Raw genomic sequence first — 8,349 nt, forward strand, 5'->3', positions numbered from 1 at the left:
CATGGAAAAACGATAATTGTAACTCATAAGACTTTTCTCAGTATGAGGATAGTTGAAGGAAATATATATATATATATATATGTATGTATGTATACATACATATATGTTCATATAGGAGGGTATATGTTTGTGTAAATACATATGTGAATGTGTAAATATATTGTGTACGTGTGTGCATAGAAAGAGGGCATAGGATAAGTTGAATAGAAGGGATGATATCTAAAAAATAAAATGAAGAGATGAGAGAGGAATATAATGAGAGAAGGAGATAGAGAGGGATAGAATAGGGTCAATTACCTCATATAAAAGAGGCAAGAGAAAATAGTTAAAATGGAGGGGAAGAACAGGAAGGCAAAAGGGAATGGGTCAACCCTACTCTCATTGAATTTGGCTTAAGGAGGGAATAATATACACACTCAATTGGGTATCTTACCCTATAGGAAAGTAGGGAGGAAGAGGATAAGAGGGGGAATGATAGAAGGGAGAGAAGATGGGGGGGGTAGTTAAAAGGACAAACTTTTGAAAAGGGACAGGGACAAAGGAGAAAACAGAACAAGTGGGAGGTGGAATAGGATGGAAGGAAATAAAGTTAGTCTTTCACAATATATGTACTATGGAAATGTTTTGTGTAACTACATGTGTACAACCTATATTGAATCACTTATTTTCCCAGTAGGGGTGGGTGACAAGGGAAGAAGAGAAAGAATCTGGAAATCAAAGTTTTAAAAACAAATATTAAAAAAAAAATTACATGCATCTGGGAAATAAGATATATAGGCACCGTGGTATAGAAATCCATCTTGCCACACTAGAAAGTCAGAGGGAGAATCAGGGAGGATATAAGAGAGAGCAGATTGTGAGAAGGTGTTTTCAGTAGGATCACTATTTTGGGGTAGGGGTAGGGGGAAGATGGGGAGAAAATTTCTAACTCAAAATCTTGTGGAAATGAATGTCAAAAAATAAAAATAAACAAATTAATAAAAAAGAGATAAGGAAGAAAACTATATCCTGATAAAAAGCATCATAGACATTGAAGAAATATCATTACTAAACATATATGCACCCAGTGGTATAACATCCAAATTCTTAGAGGAGAAGTTAAGGGAGTTACAGGAAGAAATTGACAGCAAATCTATACTAGTTGAGGACCTCAACCTTCTCCTCTCTGAACCAGATAAATCTAATCACAAAGTAAACAAGAAAAAAGTTAAGAAGGTGAATAAAATTTTTAAAAATTTAGATATGGTAGATTTTTGGAGAAAATATAATGGGAACAGGAAAGAACACACATTTTTTTTGGTGGTATAAAGCTCCTACATAAAAAAATGACTATGTGTTAAGGCATAAAAACCTCACAATCCAATGCAGAAAGGCAGAAAAATTAAATGCATCCTTTACAGATCATGTGCAATAAAAATTATATGTAATAAAGGGCCATGGAAAGATAGACTAAAAATCAATTGGAAACTAAATAATCTAATCCTAAAGAATAAATGAGTAAAACAACAAATCATAGAAACAATAATTTCATCCAAGAGAATAACCATAATGGGACAACATACCATAACTAATGGGATGTAGCAAAAGCAGTTCTCTGGGGAAATTTTATATCTCTAAACGCTTACATGAATAAAATAGACAAAGAGGAGATCAATGAATTGGACATACAACTGAAAAAGCTAGACAAACAAATTAAAAATCCCCAATTAAATACCAAGCTAGAAATACTGAAAAACAAAGAGAGATTAATAAAATTGAAATTAAGAAAACCACTGAACTAATAAATAAAACTAAGAGCTGGTTTTATAAAAAAAAAAAATAAAATAGAAAAATCTTTGGGTTAATTTGCTTTAAAAAAGGAAGAAAACCAAATTACCAGTATCAAAAATGAAAAGGGAATTTACCATGAATGAAGAGGAAATGAAAATACTAATTAGGTACTACATTGCAACAAAATTTTCTACGAGATCTGGCACGTCGTCATCCTCTTGGTCAATGTCTTCAGGTTTGGGGGTTTTGCTATCCAACACTTGCCTTGGGAACTGTGCAGCTAACTTTCTAAGACTCGTTAAGCTGTCAGCGCCAAGCTGGCTTAATATTCCAGGAAGCATTTCTGTGATTGGCTTGGCTTCTGCATGGCCAGTGATTGCAAAGGTGTTGGCGGAGAGGGAAGCCTGGACTTTGGGGTTGTTGAAATGAATAACCGTCCCATCATCTTTAATCATGTTCACCTCTTCAATACCAGCAATATTATTCACAGCCAATTTTTTGAGAGAACTCTGAAGTTTCTTGTCATCTGCTGTGGCCGTTCTATGTACCACCTTCTTCTTTCTGCGCGCTGTGCCCTTGCCTCCTATCTGGACCTGAGCCTAAAGCTTGGCTAATTTCTCTTGATTCATGCTGCTGGTGGATCTGGAGCCGAGGCGGGGGCTTCCTCCGACAGCAACACGCGGCGGCAGCAAGATGGCGGTCGCAGAGGAGGCAGAGAAAGGAGGCCTAGAGGTGATACTTTTAAAGATATTTGATGAACTTTTAAAAATATATCTAAAATTTGGAAAGCTTATTAGCTTCATGGACAAGCCAATCAGCAACAAGGTTCAAATAAAGATGCATAGAATAACTACATATGGTCATTGAGTGAAGTTAGCTTTGTTCCAGACATAAATATGAATATAGGTCAAAAGGCAGTTCCAAATTAATTGAAAGCAATTCATGAAAGATCCTTGTCTATTATGCTTAACAGTCATGTGTTGCTTGGGAAGCCAGACTTCCACTTAATGGATTCACAGTGGCTCCTTTTAATAAATAATTAGCAGAAATAAAGATCACTGTTCCAATCCCTGAGTGACACAAATCATGATCTACTCCCCCTTCTCTCTTTCTTCTGACTTAGGTAAGAGGTTTTTAATACCTCTCAAGAACAAGATTAAAAAAAGATACAGACAGGGGTGGCCAGGTAGCACAGCCAGTAAGAGCACCAGTCCCAGAGTCAGGATGACCTGGGATCTAATCTGGGCTCAGACACTTAGCACCCACCCAGAGACACCTGGACATGTAACCTTGAGCAAGTTACTTAACCCCAATTGCTTAGGGGTGGCCAGGTGGCACAGTGAGTAAGAGCACCGGCCCCAGAGTCAAGATGACATGGGATTGAATCCAGGCTCTGATACTTAGCACCATACCAGAAATAACTGGCCATGTAACCTTGAGCAAGTTACTTAACCCCAATTGCTTTAAAATAAATAAAAAGATGCAGATCTATGTTTACTTTATTTTTCATAGTATAGCCAACTTGTGATTAAAAGGTTTGGGATTTTATCAGTAGGGCTTTATCCTCTCTAGCTGGCCTTCCATAAAGGACAAATAGCTGGAGGGAGTCAAGATATCTAGGCTGACTGCCCATGCCTTTCCTTTTTGATGAGAAAGTTAGGAGCTGGATATGCTGCAGAATCCAAATACTTAAGTGCAAATAAAGGACTTAAGGAATTAAGATCCTCTATGAGACCATCACATAGAAGATAAACAATTAGTATAGGATGTATGAATTTTAAGCTTGTTCATAGGCCAACACTTTAAGTGCTGTCAAACACAAGATATCCTCCAGCTAAAAGACACTAATGATAGGACTATTACTAAGAAAAGGCAACCAAGAAGACATCAGCAGCTACCATGACAGATGTCTACTTTTTTCATATCTAAAAACATCACTAGGAGAAGGTCTAAGCAAGTATGTAAAATATCCCCAATGAATTTTCAAGATCACATGAACAAGGTGAAGAATTATACTTTCTGCCATCCTCTTGATCTCCCAAACCTCCACAATACTAGAATTATATTCAAGAGATAAAGCAATTTCAGATGTATCCTGTCTAAGACACCAAGAACCCAATGGGATAAAAACACCTTGAACTTTCAAGAGAAAAAGATAATGATGGCTCATGTGATCACTCAGTATCCCTGCCACCTACACCCATCAAGTTGTGGCAGCAGGACTTTACAAGTCATCGCCCAGACTTGCAACAGAATTCAATGTTATACCCAACTCTATCTAATCCTAAATGCCTCTGACTCCACAGAAAACAACAAAAAACAAACAAAAAAAAACAGTCCTGTTGTATTCTACTCTAGTCAGATCATATCATGAGAATTAGGTTCAGTTTTTGGACATACACTTTTAGGAATGTAAACTGGAAAATGTCCAGAGGCAAGCAACAAAGATTGTGGAAGAATTTCCGTCAATATGACTTGATAATCAACCAAAGGAAGTAGGGATGTTTATGCCAGAGAAGCAAAGACTTAGGAAGGGATTTATGAGCATCATCTTCAAATTGTTGAAAGGCTTCTAGGTCAAAAAAGAATTAGTTTTCTTTTTCTTTAGTTTCAGAGGACAGGAGTAGGAGCAATGGGTAAAAGTAGAGAGGTAGATTTTGTATCAAGAAGTAAGCAACATGCTTCATCATTGGTTTTCTGAAACCATGGTCAGGAATTACATATAAGATATGATCTACCAGTGGCCACACATACTAAGGAATGAATAACAAATCATTCCAGGCCCAGTATCAAGAGACAATGGAAAGATGGAGGATACTTATAAGCAAGAAGGGACCTTTTTCATCATACTACATAAAAACGGAAGCTTCTATCTCCATGTCAGATCAGGTTTGCATTATACAAGTGATAAATCTGGTAATTCCTATCTAGTCCTGATACAAAATCAACTTTTGTCCTAGTATCCAATGTTATACAAAATATTGTATAACAATAATATTAAGTAATTTATTTAAATGTAAAGTCATTTCAATCTCAGTTTTCTCATCCATAAAATAAAGAGGCTGGATTACAAACCAGTGAGCTCAAGGACAAGATCCTATGGATTCTGTGGTTACCTTGCCAGTGTTTTCCTCAGCTAGTTTTATCTTTGAATCTGAACCCCTCAATACCTCTTTCTCTACTTCATTTTTTCATTTACTCCACCAACTTAAACTAGGATATTCACCTCAGTGTCAAGATTCTCACTTGAGCAAATGAAACTATTTATCCTTAACCCCCTTAAAAATCCTCTGCTGCACATTCATCATTATCTTGTTTTCTCCAAAATTTCATATACAGGGAAAACCCCTAAAGGAAGGCCTCACACCATCTTCCCATTCAAAATATGAAGCCCTCTTTAACCCTGGAGCCTTTGCCGTTCATAAGAATCATTAGATTGACAGCTGGGTTTATCCAAGCATATTGATCAAAAGCTCATGCTCAGTCAATAAGAGAGGTACATACTTATTTGCACATTAGACAGAATGGAGGCAAGGACACTTACAGGAAATGTGATTCCTTTTAATTTAGTGGCAGTAGTGAATGGTAAAAGACAATTCATTTGGAGATTATACTTCTTTTAGTCAATGTGCTTTGGAGTACATGAAATAAAAGGTGTATGGAGAGAAAAATTATAGCTTTCCATTCTTTCAGGATGCTATTTGGAAATTTCAATGTATTTATTTTTAATTAATGATTGCTACAGAAAAACAGGATGGAATGAAATGGGATGGGATAGGATGGGATGAAAATTTATTGGACTTGTGATTTCTCTGGTAAAGGGAAAATAAAGAAACTTTCTCTATCAATGCAGGTCAGTAGCTGCTAGGTAATTTGCCAATTAAGGAAGTTTCCTGGAGGCACTGGGAGGTTAAATTATTTGCTCATGCTCATTTAGGCAGAAAGTGTATGCCTTAGACAAGACTTGAGACTGGACCTTCCTGACTCTGAAATTGGCCCTCTATACACTCTGTAGTAAAAGTATCTGCTGTTCAGTTGTTTCCTTTGTGCCTGACTCTTAGTAAACCCATCTGGGATTTTCTTGGCAACAATACCAGAGAGATTTGCCATTTCCTTTTCTACCTTATTTTACAGATGAGGAAACTGAGGCAAACAAGGGTAAGTGACTCGCCCGGGGTAACACAACTACTAAGTGTCTGCCAGGTTTGAACTCAGAAAGATGAGTCTTCCTAACTCCTGGCCCAGTATTCTGTCCACTGCACCACGTAGTTGCCCATGCTACAAAAATAGCAACTGTAAAATAACAAAACAAAACAAAACAGAAGGCCTAATATTAAGTTATGTTCAAAATAGTAGTGTGTGTAAGACAAAGATCTGTAACTCTTGTCAAAATTATTTTTCCCTTTCCACTTCTACTACAGATTTAATGGTTTTGTATACATTATAAGAGAGAAAAATATTAAACACATACAATATACAAGTGACTGAACTAAGTATTTTACATTTGAATTAAATAAGGAAAAAAACATAGATACTTGAATATTTCCAATATATGTAGATTACAGCATCATGAAGGAAAAAAAATCAAGATTGTACATTTAGGTTTTTCGTAAATATCTGTATGTTTGTGTCATATAGACCTACCAAAGGGGGAAAGAAAAATGACACTCTCCAATTTTCCCATTTTTTTCTAACAGCAAAAAAGGGATATTATAAAAAATTCCAGTATGTAAGATGATTGAAGAACAAATGACTAGTATTATTCACACATTCTAGAAAATACCTAGTGACCCAGAAGCCTCTGTATCTTTCTTATGGTACTCATCATAAGATATTTTTTGTCTCTTGTATTTGCTTGAAGGAAGATATTTTGCCTCAATCTTTTTGTTGCCCCAGTGCATCTTACATATGGCCTTGTACAGAGCAGATAAATGAATAAATAATAATAATAACAGCTACCATTTATATAGCACTTTAAGGTTAGTAAAGTGCTTTCCAAATATTTTATCTTTTTATCCTCACAAAATCCCTGGACAGTAGTTTTACAGAGGATAAAACTAAGGCAGGGAGTTCAATGACTTGCCCAGGGTCAAATGGCCAGTCTGTGTCTGAGGCTGAATTTGACCTCTGGTGCTCCTGACTTCAGGTCTAGCACTTTACCAATTGTGCCACCTGGTCACCTTTCAGATATTAAATAAATGTTTAATGAAGGAGTAATCATGCAATTGAGTGGACTTGGAGTCAGGAAGACTTAATGTCAGTGTTCCTGTTAACTCCTCCGTAAAATTGGGATAATACAAACATCTATCTCACTAAAGATCCAGTGAGAGAACATTATAAATTGCTTTACGCATCTTATTGTAAGATAGCTATTATTATGAATGGAAATCAATTTTTGCCGAATGACAATACAGAATTAAACTAATTGCTGAAACTATAATCAACAGAACTGATGATTCAGAAGGCACTCCAGGATCTTGTACCACTTCAGGGTCATCATTACAAACATGGTTTTTTATTGAACCAAAGATGCAAGGAATTGCTGGTTAATTTAAAAATAAATAACAACATACACACACACACACACACACACACACACACACACACCAAAACAAACAAACAAACAAAAACAAAAACATAAAAAAACAAAAAAAAACACCCACAAGCTGGTTAGATACTGAATAGCAGAGAAAGTTGACTCTCCTTGCCATCCACATCATTCCTTTGTCCTCCACTAATGGCTTACTCATATGTCTCACGGTGACGCGGAGGTAACTGTAGGTTCTTTAAACCAATTCCAGTGGAACACACATTCTGTCTGGCAAGTACTACAAAACTAGGAAGTGATTAGCATATGGAGAACTATATATTATCATTAATTATTATTAACTTGATTATCATCCTATCATCATCTCCAAAGCAGGCATTGGCCCTTATAATCCTCCATTTTATAGATGAGAGAACTTATAGGAGTGAAATGACTTCCCTGCAGATGGGGAGGCAGGATTCAAACCCATATTTTCTTTACTCTATTCACTATGGGATCTCAGCATCTTTGCTGTATTAATCATATACATTATGGTTAATACAGGTTAAAGGTATAGGCATAGAATTTGAAACAGGTTGCAGTCAGTGGGAAAATTACTTCACAGTCCTAGATATAACAATATTTATCAGAGAAAATGTTCAGACAGTTGACCTCTCTCTAGAATGTATAGAATCAATGGGGATCGTCGACTATAAAGAGACAGACAAACAGACTGAAATTTTTTTCCCCTATTGCTGTTCCTCTTACTCAGCAAGACCTGTGTCCCTGCTCCATTTTCTGCAAAATCTAAGTAAATTCAATTTAGTCATTCAATTTGTCTCCAGCCAAGCTTCCTTCTGTCAGTTAGGCAGACATTTCAATGCAGGCTGCATAGAGAAGCAGGAGAAAGACAAAGAGAATAAGATTACCTGTGCATTTTCGATCTGTGTCTTCTTTTTTGGACCCGCTAATTGTCAACTTGCAGTTGAAGTTTTCCTCCCAATACTCTGCAAACCACACATTTCTTCTGTTGTTCTCTAGTGTACGAGATG

General features: G+C 36.4%; 1 protein-coding gene and 1 pseudogene across 2 annotated transcripts in view; both read right to left on the minus strand.

Annotated features, from left to right (window-relative positions):
- The window catches only part of GRM7 (glutamate metabotropic receptor 7), a 375,698-nt gene extending 367,355 nt beyond the window's left edge, over positions 1–8,343 (minus strand). Inside the window, exon 1 of one of the 2 annotated variants that reach the window (XM_069084050.1) lies at positions 8,227–8,339. The gene's annotated coding sequence lies outside the window, so the exon portion shown is untranslated. Of the gene's footprint in view, positions 1–8,226 lie in introns of both variants that reach the window. The other variant, XM_069084052.1, reaches the window with a different exon arrangement.
- On the minus strand, positions 1,941–2,491 carry LOC138158344 (transcription factor BTF3 homolog 4 pseudogene; annotated as a pseudogene).
- Positions 8,344–8,349: the final 6 nt, after the last annotated feature.

This window comes from Petaurus breviceps, unplaced genomic scaffold (genome assembly GCF_028583685.1).
Source record: "Petaurus breviceps papuanus isolate PSGF00001 unplaced genomic scaffold, PetGlider_PUasm1.0 174, whole genome shotgun sequence".
In the NCBI taxonomy this organism is placed as follows: domain Eukaryota; kingdom Metazoa; phylum Chordata; class Mammalia; order Diprotodontia; family Petauridae; genus Petaurus; species Petaurus breviceps.